This window comes from Pseudoliparis swirei, chromosome 1 (assembly GCF_029220125.1).
Source record: "Pseudoliparis swirei isolate HS2019 ecotype Mariana Trench chromosome 1, NWPU_hadal_v1, whole genome shotgun sequence".
NCBI lineage: Eukaryota > Metazoa > Chordata > Actinopteri > Perciformes > Liparidae > Pseudoliparis > Pseudoliparis swirei.
The window spans coordinates 20,908,884-20,927,928 of record NC_079388.1 but is presented as its reverse complement, the minus strand read 5'-3'; the positions used below and the strand labels follow the sequence as shown (position 1 = coordinate 20,927,928).

Below are 19,045 nucleotides of genomic sequence, written 5' to 3'. Positions count from 1 at the left end.
GAGGAGGAGGAGGAGGCGTTTGACTCCTCAGGGATCACACGTCTGTACTGTAAACGTATTCTTCCTCCTCCGTTTTTTGAACCCCTCTCTCTCTCTAACCCAACCCCCCCTTCCCCATGGGGGGGGGGGGGTTAAACAACAACCTGGAGGCGTCTGTAACCCCCCCCCCCCCCCCAACACACACACACACACACCGTCACGCCTTCACACAGTTTAGTCATCAACACGTTCGCCACGAGAAATTAATAAGAGGCGTCGGCACCGAGACAGAGACACAGACACAGGGACACGGGGACACCGAGACACCGAGACACGGGGACACCGAGACACAGACACAGGGACACCGAGACACGGGGACACCGAGACACCGAGACACGGGGACAGAGACACAGACACAGGGACACCGAGACACGGGGACACCGAGACATGGGGACACCGAGACACGGGGACATAGACACAGTCACGGAGACACAGGGACACCGAGACATGGGGACACCGAGACACGGGGACACCGAGACACAGGGACACCGAGACACGGGGACACCGGGACATGGGTATACAGAGACACGGGGACACCGAGACATGGGTATACAGAGACACGGGGACACCGAGACATGGGTATACAGAGACACAGGGACATGGGGACACCGAGACATGGGGACACCGGGACAGAGACACGGTGACACCGAGACATGGGGACACCGAGACACGGTGACACCGAGACATGGGGACACCGAGACACGGTGACACCGAGACATGGGTATACAGAGACATGGGGACACCGGGACATGGGTATACAGAGACACGGGGACACCGACATGGGGACACCGAGACACGGGGACACGGTGACACCGAGACATGGGGACACCGAGACACGGTGACACCGAGACATGGGGACACCGAGACACGGTGACACCGAGACATGGGGACACCGAGACACGGGGACACGGTGACACCGAGACATGGGGACACCGAGACACGGGGACACCGAGACATGGGGACACCGAGACACCGGGACACCGAGACATGGGTATACAGAGACATGGGGACACCGAGACACGGGGACACTGAGACATGGGGACACCAAGACATGGGTATACAGAGACACGGGGACACCGGGACACCGAGACATGGGTATACAGAGACACGGGGACATGGGGACACCGAGACATGGGTATACAGAGACACGGGGACACCGAGACATGGGTATACAGAGACATGGGGACACCGGGACACCGAGACACGGTGACACCGAGACACGGTGACACCGAGACATGGGGACACCGAGACACGGGGACACGGTGACACCGAGACATGGGGACACCGAGACACGGGGACATGGGTATACAGAGACATGGGGACACCGGGACATGGGACACCGAGACACGGTGACACCGAGACATGGGGACACCGAGACACGGGGACACCGGGACATGGGTATACAGAGACACCGGGACACCGAGACACGGGGACACCGGGACATGGGTATACAGAGACATGGGGACACCGGGACATGGGTATACATTGACACCGGGACACCGAGACACGGGGACACCGGGACATGGGTATACAGAGACACAGGGACACCGAGACATGGGGACAACGAGACATGTGGACACCGAGACACGGGGACACCGAGACACGGGGACACCGAGACACGGGGACACCGGGACATGGGGATACCGAGACACGGTGACACCGAGACATGGGGACACCGAGACACGGGGACACCGAGACATGGGGACACCGAGACACGGGGACACCGAAACACGGGGACACCGAGACACGGGGACACCGAGACATGGGGACACCGAGACATGGGTATACAGAGACACGGGGACACCGAGACATGGGGACACCGAGACATGGGTATACAGAGACACGGGGACATGGGGACACCGGGACATGGGGACACCGAGACATGGGTATACAGAGACACGGGGACATGGGGACACCGAGACACGGGGACACCGGGACATGGGTATACAGAGACACGGGGACACCGAGACACGGGGACACTGAGACATGGGGACACCAAGACATGGGTATAGAGACACGGGGACACCGGGACACCGAGACATGGGTATACAGAGACACGGGGACATCGAGACACGGTGACACCGAGACATGGGGACACCGAGACACCAGGACACGGTGACACCGAGACATGGGTATACAGAGACATGGGGACACCGGGACATGGGGACACCGAGACACGGTGACACCGAGACATGGGGACACCGAGACACGGGGACACCGGGACATGGGTATACAGAGACACCGGGACACCGAGACACGGGGACACCGGGACATGGGTATACAGAGACACCGGGACATGGGTATACAGAGACATGGGGACACCGGGACATGGGGACACTGGGACATGGGTATACAGAGACACAGGGACACCGAGACATGGGGACACCGAGACACAGTGACACCGAGACATGGGGACACCGAGACACGGGGACACCGAGACATGGGGACACCGAGACACGGGGACACCGAGACATGGGGACACCGAGACACGGGGACACCGAGACACGGGGACACCGAGACATGGGGACACCGAGATATGGGTATACAGAGACACGGGGACACCGAGACACGGGGACACTGAGACATGGGGACACCAAGACATGGGTCAGGGTGTCTACAGGAATAAACCAGTGAAATTTAAGACTTTTTAAGACCACGTCTAAATAAAATTTAAGACCTAATTTACGATGGAAATATCCATTAATCTAAATTAATTAATTCAAAGTAAACACACTGATGTCTGTTCAAAATTAACAGTATGGTGTAATGCAAAAGGATAACACAAATGTCATTGCTGTTGTAAATTATATTTATTAATACATTTTCAGAACATTTAAGTCCCATGAACAAATGTCTCTAAAATTAAGTAAATATATTAAAAAAATACATGCAACATAGTTCCTTTTGAACAAAAAATCCATAAAATAACAAATAACATTTCCAGCTGCTTTTAAAATGCAAATTCATTTACATAATAGAATGTATGTGTGTGTGGGTGAGTGAGTGTGAGTTCTCATGTCTCTATGTGATGGATGTTTGTGCACAGGTTCATGTCTACTCCTGAGCTTTTGTGAATATACTAGGAAAACAATCCTTTTCAAACTGTATTAATATAAAACTTCCAGTTGACATTTGGTCCATTCTCCTGGAAAAAGAAAAAGGCAGACTTTAGCCAAACAACAGTCACCACATCTCTTATGACACCACCACTTCAGATTAATGTCAGACTGGATAAATATGAATGAATACTATTTCACAAATTAAGCAACGTGAGCCGTCCCTTGAGCCAAGTGTATACTATTTAGACATATTGACAGGTAATCACCACTCTACTTACTACCATTCTAAAACTTTTTAATTAGTCTAATTAATGTGTAGTGCGCCTATGCATAGCTGTTATTAACTTGACACATGAGTAAAGCTTAACTATATGAAACACATACTCATATACAAGAGGATAGTTAATACATATATTTATGTTAGACTTACTTTGAGGTGCTGAAGTAGGTCCTGGGCGGTGTCATGGCCCATGAGCTCCACAGGATCCTGACTGGACGTGGTCATTTAACCAATAACGCACATGAAGTCCAGCTGTCTGCTCGCGGTGGTCTGGTCCAGAGTCTCGTGGAACAGAATGAAGAACGCACTGCAGCGTTGGACTTCGGTGATGAGCTCTTTGTTGCAAGGCGCTGGATTTCCTCCGGTGACCTCCAGCGTTGTAGTTGACGTTGTTGCGGGCGGCGGAGCAGCAGCTAGCGGCGGAGCAGCAGCTAGCCCCGCGGGCTGCTGGCGGCCTTCGCTAGTCTCTGTGCTTCTTGCTCTGCTCGTGAGATTCCACCGCTGGAAAGTCTCGCGACACATAACGCAGATTCAGAAGCATTTCACCGACCGTGACCAGAAACACTCGTTCTCTTCAAGCCGTTGTTGAACTTGCATCCTGCCATGTTTTCTAAAGTAGCCGATGCTTCACGTTGTAGGGGATTGATAGGACCGAATACGCGGTGCTCACCCGTGCGCGCATCACGGCAGAGCTTCGATGCCGGCGCACATCGCTCTGTCGCGAGCCGAGAATTGTTTGCGGGATTTCACCCTGTTATAGGGGAAACACTGGAGTTGATAAGCGTGTCTTCTTGTCTGATCAATACGCAACTGTGAGGTGCGCGAATGGACCGAGCGGACAGCTGCTGATCACTCAACAGCCCGACCTGCATAAATAGACATATTTGTTGGGAGCACCGAAGACCCATTTTGACCCAGGAAAACCCCTGGACATGACACCCAAAAAATTTAAGACCAATCCAATCTGAATTTAAGACAATTTAAGACTTTTTAAGGCCTTATTTTTAGGAAAAGCAATTTAAGACTTTTTAAGACTTTTTAAGGACCCGCGGACACCCTGTGGGTATACAGAGACACGGGGACACCGGGACATGGGAACACCGAGACATGGGTATACAGAGACATGGGGAAACCGGGACACGGTGACACCGAGACACGGTGACACCGAGACACGGTGACACCGAGACATGGGGACACCGAGACACGGTGACACCGAGATATGGGGACACCGAGACACGGGGACACCGGGACATGGGTATACAGAGACACCGGGACACCGAGACACGGGGACACCGGGACATGGGTATACAGAGACATGGGGACACCGAGACACAGGGACACGGTGACACCGAGACACGGGGACACCGGGACATGGGTATACAGAGACATGGGGACACCGGGACATGGGGACACTGGGACATGGGTATACAGAGACACAGGGACACGGTGACATGGGGACACCGGGACATGGGTATACAGAGACATGGGGACACCGAGACACGGGGACACCGAGACATGGGGACACCGGGACATGGGTATACAGAGACATGGGGACACCGAGACACGGGGACACAGAGACATGGGGACACCGAGACACGGGGACACCGAGACACGGGGACACCGAGACATGGGGACACCGAGACATGGGTATACAGAGACACGGGGACACCGAGACATGGGGACACCGAGACATGGGTATACAGAGACACGGGGACATGGGGACACCGGGACACTGAGACATGGGGACACCAAGACATGGGTATACAGAGACACGGGGACACTGAGACATGGGGACACCAAGACATGGGTATACAGAGACACGGGGACACCGAGACACGGGGACACTGAGACATGGGGACACCAAGACATGGGTATACAGAGACACGGGGACACCGAGACACTGAGACATGGGGACACCAAGACATGGGTATACAGAGACACGGGGACACCGAGACATGGGTATACAGAGACATGGGGACACCGGGACATGGGGACACCGAGACACGGTGACACCGAGACACGGTGACACCGAGACATGGGGACACCGAGACACGGGGACACCAGGACATGGGTATACAGAGACATGGGGACACCGGGACATGGGTATACAGAGACATGGGGACACCGGGACATGGGTATACAGAGACATGGGGACACCGGGACATGGGGACACCGAGACACGGTGACACCGAGACATGGGGACACCGAGACACCAGGACACGGTGACACCGAGACATGGGGACACCGAGACACGGGGACACCGGGACATGGGTATACAGAGACACCGGGACACCGAGACACGGGGACATGGGTATACAGAGACATGGGGACACCGGGACATGGGTATACAGAGACATGGGGACACCGGGACATGGGGACACCGAGACACAGGGACACGGTGACACTGAGACATGGGGACACCGGGACATGGGTATACAGAGACATGGGGACACCGGGACATGGGTATACAGAGACATGGGGACACCGGGACATGGGTATACAGAGACACGGGGACACCGAGACATGGGGACACCGAGACACAGGGACACGGTGACACCGAGACATGGGGACACCGAGACACGGGGACACCGGGACATGGGTATACAGAGACATGGGGACACCGGGACATGGGTATACAGAGACACGGGGACACCGAGACATGGGGACACCGAGACACAGGGACACGGTGACACCGAGACATGGGGACACCGAGACACGGGGACACCGGGACATGGGTATACAGAGACACGGGGACACGGGGACACCGAAACACGGGGACACCGAGACATGGGGACACCGAGATATGGGTATACAGAGACACGGGGACACCGAAACACGGGGACACCGAGACATGGGGACACCGAGATATGGGTATACAGAGACACGGGGACACCGAGACATGGGGACACCGAGACATGGGTATACAGAGACACGGGGACACCGAAACACGGGGACACCGAGACATGGGGACACCGAGATATGGGTATACAGAGACACGGGGACACCGAGACATGGGGACACCGAGACATGGGTATACAGAGACACGGGGACACCGAGACACGGGGACACCGGGACATGGGTATACAGAGACACCGAGACACGGGGACACCGAGACATGGGGACACCAAGACATGGGTATACAGAGACACGGGGACACCGGGACATGGGTATACAGAGACACAGGGACATGGGGACACCGGGACATGGGGACACCGAGACATGGGTATACAGAGACACGGGGACATGGGGACACCGAGACATGGGTATACAGAGACACCGGGACATGGGGACACCGGGACACGGGGACACGGAGACATTTCAACATTCATTGCACGCTTTCGCTTTTTTTATACAGAAGAAAGTCGAGTCTCCGGACGTTGAGCCGACCCGGGAGACGAAGCTGAACGTGTTCTGTCCCGCGGTGACGGGTCGTGGTGTTTGTGGTCGCTACGGTAACTGCTCGCTCTCATTGGCCGGATACGTTTTTCCCGCTCAATATATTCCATCGATGTTCCCCGTCCCCTTCACCTCCTGCAGGAGGAGTCTCTGAAGCCGGCAGACTGCCCGACTCCTCGTCTCCTCCTGGAGGAGGTCTATTAATAGTGTGTGTGTGCGAGTCTGTGTCATCTTTAATCTGGCTGCGTAGAAGCTAACGAGAACACACACACACAGCGTGAGAGTGTAGATGGAACGGCAGCCAATCGGGACAGAGAGTAGTTGGTCAGCTTACAAGAGGCGGGCCAATGAGAACGTGGCCCCCGGCTGCCAGAGGCCCCGCCCCCTCCTTGTTTTTTTGGCTCGCAGGGGGAGCCGCATTCCTGCCGGGCCCCTGCTCTCCTTTCTCCTTTCTCCTTCCCCGGGCCGCTGGCCGAGTTCAAGAGGTGAGGAGCATTGTGGGAAACTAAAGAGGAGCGGGGGGGGGGGAAGGTAGCTGAAAGGAATGCCAGAGGAGAAAAGCTTAGTCACTTCCTATAAAGACACGCTTTTCCTCCTTTTAGGAGATGCTTCATTTCCTATAAAGACACGCTTTACCTCCTTTTAGGAGACGCTTCACTTCCTATAAAGACACGCTTCACCTCCTTTTAGGAGACGCTTCACTTCCTATAAAGACACGCTTTACCTCCTTTTAGGAGACGCTTCACTTCCTATAAGGACACGCTTCACCTCCTTTTAGGAGACACTTCACTTCCTATAAGGACACGCTTCACCTCCTTTTAGGAGACGCTTCACTTCCTATAAAGACACGCTTTACCTCCTTTTAGGAGACGCTTCACTTCCTATAAGGACACGCTTCACCTCCTTTTAGGAGACGCTTCACTTCCTATAAGGACACGCTTCACCTCCTTTTAGGAGACACTTCACTTCCTATAAGGACATGTTTCACCTCTTTTTAGGAGATGCGTTACTTCCTATAAGGACACGCTTCACTTCCTTTTAGGACACGCTTCACTTCCTATAAGGACACGCTTCACTTCCTTTTAGGACACGCTTCACCTCCTTTTAGGACACGCTTCACTTCCTATAAGGACACGCTTCACTTCCTTTTAGGACACGCTTCACTTCCTTTTAGGACACGCTTCACCTCCTATAAGGACACGCTTACACAGCCTTAAACTGAAGGAGCATGTGGTTGATTTGGGGCGGTTGCGTAACGTCTGCCGAAGAGGAAGTGATGTCACAACCAGCCGACCGGCTCCGCTTGGTGAGTCTGGTCTTTGGCCGCAGACCGTCACTCGGAAAGAACCAAAACATCAAAGCAACTCGTGAAGGAGAAGAAGAGATGTTTTGGAAACCCAGAAACCAGAAGTTCACTTCCTGTGGCGGTCGGCGGTGAAACGGCGAGACGTCTAAAAATAGACTCGGCGCTTTATGCCTCGTCGAAAAGAAACTCTGTCTGTCTTTTCCCCAAACAGAAAGAACAACAGGCGGTTAGGAAAGGAAACGTCACGGTGGCTTCCTCTCTCGTTTCCTGTGACCTTCCACTGGACGTCTGAAGCAGGAACATGTCAGCGTGACGAGTTAAAGCAAACAGGAAGTAGAACCTGAAGCAAACAGGAAGTAGAACCTGAACTTCTGACAACACATTTAGAGAATCACTCGCTTTACATGAGAAAAATAACACTCCCGCTCTTATTATTATATACAGGACTGTCTCAGAAAATTAGAATATTGTGATGAAGTTCTTTATTTTCTGCAATGCAATTAAAGAAACAAAAATGTCATGCATTCTGGATTCATTACAAATCAACTGAAATATTGCAAGCCTTTTATTCTTTTAATATTGCTGATTATGGCTTACAGCTTAAGAAAACTCAAATATCCTATCTCTAAATATTAGAATATCATGAAAAAGTATACTAGTAGGGTATTAAACAAATCACTTGAATTGTCTAATTAACTCGAAACACCTGCAAGGGTTTCCTGAGCCTTGACAAACACTCAGCTGTTATAAATCTTTTTTTTTACTTGGTCTGAGGAAATATTAAAATTTTATGAGATAGGATTTTAGAGTTTTCTTAAGCTGTAAGCCATAATCAGCAATATTAAAAGAATAAAAGGCTTGCAATATTTCAGTTGATTTGTAATGAATCCAGAATGCATGACATTTTTGTTTTTTTAATTGCATTACAGAAAATAAAGAACTTCATCACAATATTCTAATTTTCTGAGACAGTCCTGTATATTCCTCCTACATATTCCTGTATATTACTATATATTATTATATATTCCTGTATATTATATGATTCTATATTATTATATATTCCTGGTTATTATTATATATTCCTGTATATTATTCTATATTATTATATATTCCTGTATATTATATTATTCTATATTCCTGTATATTATTCTATATTCCTGTATATTATATTATTATATATTCCTGTATATTATTCTATTTTCCTGTATATTATTCTATATTATTATATATTCCTGTATACGTAGTGTTTTTCATTTCTTCCAGACACTTCACTGGTTTCCAGTAGGGATGCACCGATCTGATCGGCGCCGATCCATATCGGCCGATATTCCCATAATCGGTTTTGATCAGCGTTCTCAAAACGGCCGATCAGATGACGTAACATCTGCGAGAACTATCATCGTGCATCTGCTTCCTCGCGGACCAATCCAGGTCCAACGGGGTTGAACTCTGTAATGTTTGGCAAGAAATGACCCTAAAATGACTCAGATGGCCTCTGAAGAGGTCAGGAGGTCGTGGGATCAAAGGTTAACGGGGGGGGGGGGCGGGTCCGATGGGTTCGATGCTCCCAGCGGAGCGTGTGATTGGGCGTCGAATTAAAGCGTTTTTAGTGGTCGGAGGTTCATTTAGCGCCCGGTCAGATAAATGTGTGACTCTTCACGAGCGGACCAATCAGAAGACTCCGTTGACGCCGCCATGTTGGTTCTAATAATAATAATATACGTGATTCCGTCGCCGTCATCCATTTTTTCCCGCGGTTGTGCTTCACCAGCTGTGACATCACGGATGTGGGCGTGGCCACGTTACCCTTGACGTACATTCTTTGCGGCGGGAGGAGGGTCACGTTCCCTCCGTGTTTCTCGTCTTTTTCTTCTCACTTTCAAACTGTTTTTGAGTTGTTTGGCGTTGTTTCCTTCGAAGTGCTCGTCACCTCCGTCGTGATCCTTTATGACCAGACGTTCCACCGTGGACGTTCTCTCCACTGCGGGAACATTCCAGAACTCCAGACTCAAACTATCCTCGTGGTTTTTTTCGAAACGATGATCATTCTCCCAAATAACAGGTTTATGCCGACAGCAAACAACTGAGAATGCATCAGAAGAACGATAAACACGCGGCTGGGTAATTTATTCATTGCTACGATTAGTTTATAGATAATAAAAGAGACTCGTGTTCTGGAGGACGAGTTGTTCGCCATAATCGAGTTGTATTGATTTGAATGTCACACAATTATAAATTAAAACTTTGTTGTTGATCGCAGTTCAAGAAGCTTCTGGCATTGTGACGGGGGAAAAGTATGAATTAAACTAAAACGAATTATTAACAATCAAAATGATTAATTCAACAATGTAAAAAATTAATTAATTGACGGCCCGAGATACGGCCTTATGTAATACAGGCAGAGTTAAGTAATGAGGTCAGAAACCACCAACCAGTATTCAAAGGGTTTCTAAATTTGAATAATCAGTATTTTATTATGAATCATATTTTCTCCAGATAACAGAAATAAATTACATCTTCAAAAAAGATTTTTCTTTGACTGATTGTTCATAATATATGGAAATAAAGCAGCAAATTATTTGTAAAAAAGAAGCTGGAAAATAAAAATAAATTCTGACATGTCGATGAGGGTGAAATACAAAAGACTCCATTTCCCATAATGCTGTGCGGTAGGAGAGGCCGATATTGACAATTGCGAAAAAAAATGTTGAATAAAATAATCAAAACTCAAAAGAAATACTGCAGAGATCGTATTAAAAATTGAATATTGCCACATTGTTGCCCCCGGAGACGAGAGACCAGCAAACTGCCGGGCGGCGCCTTTTTTCCCCGCTTCTTCTCGCCATCTGCGAAAAGAAACGGGGGGAAAAAAACGCCCGGCCGTAGAGAAGCGTGCTGGAGAGAAACATCCCCTCTCCAGCTGGAACACCAGAACCATCGCAGCTGAAGTTCTCTTGAGCCCGGGCATCGGGCATCGGGGGGGGTCAGGTGCGAACGCGAAGAAACGAATGAATATCAATGAGGGCGCTGATGAAAGTGGGGGGGGGGGCCTCAATAAGCTTCCCCCGGGTAAACAAGGTTTAAATTAACGCTCCAGAGGAGGGGAGGCTTGTTGTTGTTGTTGTTGTTGTTGCTGCTGTCTGGTCACTCATGTGACGAGTAATTGGGAAACGCACTCTGTGGGCTTTAATGAGAAAATAAGCATCTTTTCTCCATCTACGTGAAATAAAAATCAATTCTCGGGAGGTTTAAGGGGAAATAAATCTCTTAACACAGCATCTGAGAGTTAAAGTGTTTGTGTTTTAAATATAAATATCCACCCAGAAATGTTTTAAAGGGACAACTCCTCTCACCGGAGGACTGACGGCATGGAGCAGAAACGAGTTTCAATTATTTATTCAAAGGACATTCAGCAAATTATGTCAAAATGGAATACGATATTATCACGATACTTATGTCACAGTACGATATTATCACGATACTTATGTCACAGTACGATATTATCACGATACTTATGTCACAGTACGATATTATCACGCTATTTATGTCACAGTACGATATTATCACGATACTTATGTCACAGTACGATATTATCACGATACTTATGTCACAGTACGATATTATCACGATACTTATGTCACAATACGATATTATCACGATGCTTATGTCACGGTACGATATTATCACAATGCTTATGTCACAGTACGATATTATCACGATGCTTATGTCACGGTACGATATTATCACAATGCTTATGTCACAGTACGATATTATCACGATGCTTATGTCACGGTACGATATTATCACAATGCTTATGTCACAGTACGATATTATCACAATGCTTATGTCACAGTACGATATTATCACGATACTTATGTCACAGTACGATATTATCACAATGCTTATGTCACAGTACGATATTATCACAATGCTTATGTCACAGTACGATATTATCACGATACTTATGTCACAATACGATATTATCACGATACTTATGTCACAATACGATATTATCACGATGCTTATGTCACAGTACGATATTATCACAATGCTTATGTCACAATACGATATTATCACGATGCTTATGTCACAGTACGATATTATCACAATGCTTATGTCACAGTACGATATTATCACGATACTTATGTCACATTACTATCACTATATGCTATTATTGTAATTTTTAACATGTTGCAATATGCTGAATATTACGATATCAAACATTGTGACTCATATTGCGATTATTTTCCTCGATCTGCCTCTGCAAATGATGGAGACAATTACACAACATTGTATTAATTAGTAAATATAAGTATAATAAGCTGTTTAACAGCTGGTGCTAGGAGGTTAAACGGCTCCAACGTAATTTATTTTGTTAGATTAATAGAAACAAACTCACTGGCTCAATTTAATTTAGCGTGTTTTTTATTCTAATTCTTTATTCTAACACCATGTGACCTCCCTCTGACGGTTCATTGGGCGAGACCGAACGGACCCGTTTGAGACGTATTGATCAGCCGATCGGTTGGCGGGGGGTCTGAGTACCCGTCACTCCCTGCAGCTCTTTTTACCGATTTATTTTTTGCAGGCGTCAGAAGTGAAGTCTCACTTTTATTTGCGTGTTACATTAATATTGATTAGAGCGCTCAGATGACAAGCTGAAGAGAGCTCGTTTCATCTCCTCTTCCAAAATAAAAATACCTCATTTGCATATTCCTTCTGTGTTTTACTTTTCTTCTGTCGTGGTGTTTGAGGTGTGTGCGTGTCGGTGGGACGCACACACACACACACACACACACACACGCATCGCTTTAGTCAATTTGTATTTTTTGGGATATTCTTGGACTTGAGCTGCCTCCTCATGCCAGTCGTCAATATCCTAAAAATGTGCTTCCTCCTGCCAAGTCATCTTCAAACAATTACAAGAATGCAGCCCCCCCCCCCCCCCCCCGGTTATTCCTGGCAGTGTGTGAGCGCCGGCCTCGTCACGCTCTCCTCACGAATGAGACGAGGATTGATCGGGATCATATTGATCGATGGCTCGACATCGGATACGTCGCTCGATAACGGAATGTTCGTCGATGTCGTACAGCGAACGTGAAACACGAGACGTCGGAATGTTTGCGGAGGATTATTTAACGACGTGTGGAGAGTTTCACACCAGCGCCGGCTGACGGACCCGGGTCCCCTGGTCCCGGTCCTGTGGACTCTGATGGATTTAGTGGGAATGAAATGTGGGAGGACAAATAATAAAAAGGATAAACAACAAGCGAGCGATTGATTGATTTTACTTTGGCGGGATTGAAAATGGGAAAACGGCCACAGAACGAGATTTTAAATAAACTGGAACTTCTATGAGTCGTTATATTTTAACTGAAAGCATTCGACTTATTTACAAACGGCATCAGAAAAGCTTAAAGGGCCAAGCACACAGATTTTATTTCAGTGTAACTGGTTGAACACGTTCACGATCGTTGGGCTCGTGACTCAAGATTCAATATTTTCATATATTTGGCACAAAATCTAAAAAGTTGTCTGAAATTGGCATTTTTCATTCGATTGGTTCCAATAAAATGAAACTGAAGTCGGTGACGTATTTTATCTGGATTACATTCATTTGACGGGTTTCAACGCCTGGTGGTCAGGAGAGAGAATGCAGCTTTAACACATGAAGCATAGACTTCTATACAACCAGAGGAGTCTCCCCCTGGTGGTCAGGAGAGAGAATGCAGCTTTAACACATGAAGCATAGACTTCTATACAACCAGAGGAGTCGCCCCCTGGTGGTCAGGAGAGAGAATGCAGCTTTAACACATGAAGCATAGACTTCTATACAACCAGAGGAGTCGCCCCCTGGTGGTCAGGAGAGAGAATGCAGCTTTAACACATGAAGCATAGACTTATATACAACCAGAGGAGTCGCCCCCTGGTGGTCAGGAGAGAGAATGCAGCTTTAACACATGAAGAAGAGACTTCTATACAACCAGAGGAGTCTCCGTACCCTATAGAGCAGAACAACTTCAAGGCTCCGCGGTCTTTTCAACCTTGACAAACTCAGCACAGACCAGACCCACTCTTTCTGTTCTTACCTTTCACAATAAAAGCCCCAGACATATTAAATTAACTCGGAGCTTTCCACATGTTGGTGTTGTTTATTCGTCACGATGTATTTTACTGTCATATTAATAAAATACAACGTATGAAACAGGATTGTTGAGGCCAATATCTACGTGACGTGGTTCATCTCCTGGACGGCACAACAAGTGAGAGATGAAGAGTTCCCTTCAGCTGTTTGAGTCCAGGAGTTTGTTGTTGAGAAGAATGAAACTGACATTTTTTGTCTCGTGGGACGAAGCGGGAAGAATTTAAATTCTATAAGCAGAGCGTATGAAAGGAAGATATGAATGTTTTTGAGAGACCAGCGAACATGGATCAAATGAAAAGAGCATGAACCGATATGAGGACCACGAGCTCACGGCCTCGGGCCTGAGAAACCATCCTTATTAAAGATGACCGCCAAAATAAGAGCTTCTTTTTATATATTTTTAGAGTTAAATCTGGTCGGATGGAGTCCCAGAGACTGCAACCTCCACGTGGAAGGTGGGCTCGGTCCAAGTGTGTGTGTGGAGTTTCCCCATGAAGAGATCCAGCAGAGAGGCGAACACTCCAAGACACACACACACACACACACCCTCTCACGATATGCACTAAAAATACATGTGTGTGAAGTAAAAGCAATAAAAAGTAAGTGTGTGTGTGTGTATCAAAAGAAACAGAAAGCAGCATGTCAGAGCAGGAAGAGAAGAGAAAGTGTGTGTGTGTGTGTGTGTGTGTGTGTGTGTGTGTGTGTGTGTGTGTGTGTGTGTGTGTGTCAGCAGCTCTCTGACTGGCTGATCATCCGTATCACAGGATTAAAACGACACGCTGGAGATAAACACACAAGAGCTGCGAAACACGAGACGAACAAAAATAAATAAAGTCAACGGGAGAAAAATAAATAAAAAGATGAAATGTGATTATGAACCAGAACAAAAGAGAATATTAAAATAAAGACAGAACACAGACGATGTTAACGCTGTCACCGGGCAGTAAAGGAGGAGGAGGAGGAGGAGCTGCCAAACACACGGTCTCTCCGGTGGGTTTTCACGAGCCAAGACGCTCTTCAGTCACACTGTGGGGGTCCAGAGCGGCCCGGGTCCAGAGAGGCCGGGTCCAGAGCGGCCGGGTCCAGGGTGCACACCTGTTCATCCAGACCTCGTCCAGAGGAAGTCCAACCAGGACTCAGACCTGACAGGAGGGGCCAGAGGTCACGGGGGCTTCTTCTCTGTGTGTGTGTGTATGTATGTTTGTATATGTATATATATACATATATGTGTGTGTGTGCGATTGAACCGGTGTAATTATTCAATGTTTTATGGAACAAGATTCTGGGGACCACACACACACACGTGTGTGTCCTTATATCAACTTGTGTGAGAGAATAAAAACAAATCTGCTACATGTGTGTATATATATATATATATATATATATACTACCGTTAAAAAGTTTGGGGTCACTTAGAAACGTCTTTATTTTTCAAAGTAAAGCACTGTTTTTTCAATAAAGATAACATTAATCAGAAATACCCACTCTACATTGTTAATGTGGTAAATGACTATTCTAGGTGGAAACGTCTGGTTTCTAATGAAATATCTCCAGAGGTGTATAGAGGCCCATTTCCAGCAACTACCACTCCAGTGTTCTAATGGTACATTGTGTTTGCTAATCGCCTTAGAAGACTAATGTCTGATTAGAAAACCCTTGTGCAATTATGTTAGCACAGCTGAAAACAGTTATGCTGGTGATATAAGCTATACAACTGGCCTTCCTTTGAGCTTGAAGTTTGAAGAACAAAATTAATACTTCAAATATTAATCATTATTTCTAACCTTGTCAATGTCTTAACTATATTTTATATTCAATTTTCAATTCATTTGATAAATAAAAGTGAGTTTTCATGGAAGACACAAAATTGTCTGGATGACCCCAAACTTTTGAACAGTAGTGTATATATATATATATATGTAAATAAATATGAATATATATATATAAAACATACACAGAGACAGACTTTAAACCAGTATACTGTACATCCTGGCAGTCTAAACCAGTTGAAACCAGTCTGCCAGAACCTTTACTAACCAGTGACATACTGGTTATTTATAACAATATAAAACCAGTAGCCTGTACACACTGGCAGTTAAACCAGTAGGCTACCACACAGACATCAAACAACAACCAGAGTAAAGTCTGTGTACCGCCGCATAAACCAGTACAGAACCAGAACAGAACCAGTGTGTGAAGCCAGCGGCTGTTTGCCGAATATTCGCCCGGCGCTCCGCCTCTCAAACCGGGGCGACAGTTCAGTAACACGGCACAACCAAGTTAACCCCCGGGTTCTCCTCCACATGAACCCGGTACCGTCCGGTACCGACGGTCCACCCGCCGACTAACGGGTCTTATTACAGGTTAAAACCCGGTAGGTTCACCAACGGTCGGGTCCTACACGGAGCAGCAGTTAGCGACGTCGCTTTAAAAACACGTAAAGCTCCCCGCTGAACAGAGCCTTCAGCCGGGGAGCGGCGGCCCAAGAGCCGCGACGAGAACCGGGACTGCCGCGAGGAAACAACAAACAGCGGGGGCGCTTTCTTTTTTTGGGGGCTAATTCAGATTATGTTAGAAGAAGTAGAAGAAGAATAAGAAGAAGAAGAAGAAGAAGAAGAAGAAGAAGAAGAGGAAGGGGGGGGGGGGCAAAACAAATACGTTTACCCCGACATGGAAGCTCCGTGCTGCCATGTGAGGAGAGGGGGAGAGCGGCTACAGCGAGGAGCTTCAACCGGGATGGCGGTTATTATGTACACTTTCACCGGGGGGTGAAGGAGGAGGAGGGCTGCGGGGTGGAGGGGTGTGTGTGTGATGGGGGGGCAAAAGTTCGCTCCCATAAAAAAATTAATAAATAAAAACAACTATCTCACAACTATCCACACACTCGACCCGAGAGCGGCCGACTAAAGTCACCTGGCGGCCGGGTGTCTCAGCTGCTTTGATCCGCCGTGTCGCTGCCTGCGGAGGTGTGTCCCCTTGCCGGTGATAAGCAAGGTGATTCCCCGTGATGGAGGAGGGGCTGTGGGGGGTCGCAGCAGCAGCAGCAGCCCGGGCAGGAGGCGGCCACGGCGGCTAGAGTCTGGCTGCGACGAGCCGCTTTAAGAACTTCACTTTGCGGTCCACTTTTGGATGAAAATGCCCCCCTCCTCCACACACACACACACACACACACACACACACACACACAACCACCGGGAGTTTAAATGCATAAGAAGTTTCCCCCTCTCGTCCTACCTGTGCGGGCTCCGTGGCTGCAGGCAGCGGGCAGTGAGCGGGTTATTCCCGGAGATCCCGCGTGGTGCGGCGGCGGCGCGGGGCGCATGCAGCCGGGGACGGTCGGGCCGGTAGCATAGCTAACCTACACACCGAGAGCAGAGCACGGAAAAGAAACAACCCTCCTCGCTGCTCATAGAGGGACCGACGACCGAAACCACATGATCTTTTACGTCAGCATATATTTGCATAGGATGCCAAAAAAACAAAGATGTTATGTCTCGTCGTCCAATGATGACGAGAAATTAAAAAAATGCACAGAAAAGTTTTGTTTTTTTCCGGGGATGTGGAGGATTATGGCACGAGCTGCTGGTGCAGATGCGCAGGCATGTTGCAGCCACGCACACGCACACGCACACGCAGACACACACACACACACACACACACACACACACACACACACACACACACACACTTCCCGGCTGTTATTAAACATCATACACCTATTTCAATGCACTTATATCTTTTTCTTTTCAGTATAGTTTTATTTTTTTATTACATTTTTTTATTATTTTTTGTTGTGGCAACAACAACCAAAACACATGTACACAAACCCTGCTTGTAAAAACTGTAAATAAAAAATAACTAACGCGATGATTTCATAATAATTCCTCTGTAACATCTGTTTGATGCCGGAGATGACGTCACACACAGCGCCACACGTTAAACACTCTAAAGAAATATAGATTTTAAAAAGAGGCATATTTACCCCCCCCCCCCCTCCAGATCGCTGCACGCGTGTCATCAGTCTCGTGCATCTTCTGATGGATGTGCTTGTTGTCGCTGATCAGATGCAATAATCGTGAAAACGTGAAAAGATTACCGACAGCGACACCTACCGGAGAGCCCGGGAACTGCAGCCGGCCTCGTGTTTACCATAAGGTTCATTCGGCTGTCCATCCATAACTTTTGACCTCTGTGGTGGAGAGGAGACACGCCCCCATGCATCATGAGTCACATGCTGTTTTTTTTAACAATAATGAATCAATATTTTGTGTTGTATGTTTTATTGTGTCCTATATATTCTATCTACCATTATATTTCTACTGAACAGTTATTGTATTATATGTTATTAGTTGTGTTATTATTTCCTGTGTTTATCTTAAATAATCTCATCTCTGAAACACGTTCACGTATTCTGATCTCGGGTCTCAGTCAGGAGTTTATTCACTTTATTGGTCTGAGGCCGGCGGTAGCGGAGGGGGCGTCGGCCTCCAGGAGACGCCGGCAGGGCGTGTTGCCGGGCAGGAGAGCCGGCGCTGACCAATGAGCACCGCTGGGCCGACATCGCTTAGCAACAAAAGTTACAAACCGAACCTCAGAGCTTAAAAACATCTTCAATGAGAAGTCAGGAGAGGCGTCACACGGCACAGCAGAAGAAGAGCAGAGAAACAAGTGGACTGTGCTCCAACAACGACAACAACAACAACAACACGATGCAATGAACTGTACTCTAACAACAACAACAACACGATGCAATGAAATGTACTCTAACAACAACAACACGATGCAATGAACTGTACTCTAACAACAACAACACGATGCAA

General features: G+C 47.7%; 1 protein-coding gene across 7 annotated transcripts in view; it reads right to left on the bottom strand.

Annotated features, from left to right (window-relative positions):
• The window catches only part of LOC130211171 (zinc fingers and homeoboxes protein 2-like), a 72,908-nt gene extending 55,150 nt beyond the window's left edge, over window positions 1-17,758 (bottom strand). For 4 of the 7 annotated variants that reach the window (XR_008834963.1, XR_008835057.1, XR_008835020.1 and 1 more), the window contains exon 1: window positions 17,460-17,758. The gene's annotated coding sequence lies outside the window, so the exon portion shown is untranslated. Of the gene's footprint in view, window positions 1-7,108; window positions 7,174-15,162; window positions 15,368-17,459 lie in introns of those variants that run through there. The other 3 variants (XR_008834982.1, XR_008835010.1, XR_008835011.1) reach the window with 3 other exon arrangements.
• Between the last annotated feature and the right edge of the window lie 1,287 nt (window positions 17,759-19,045).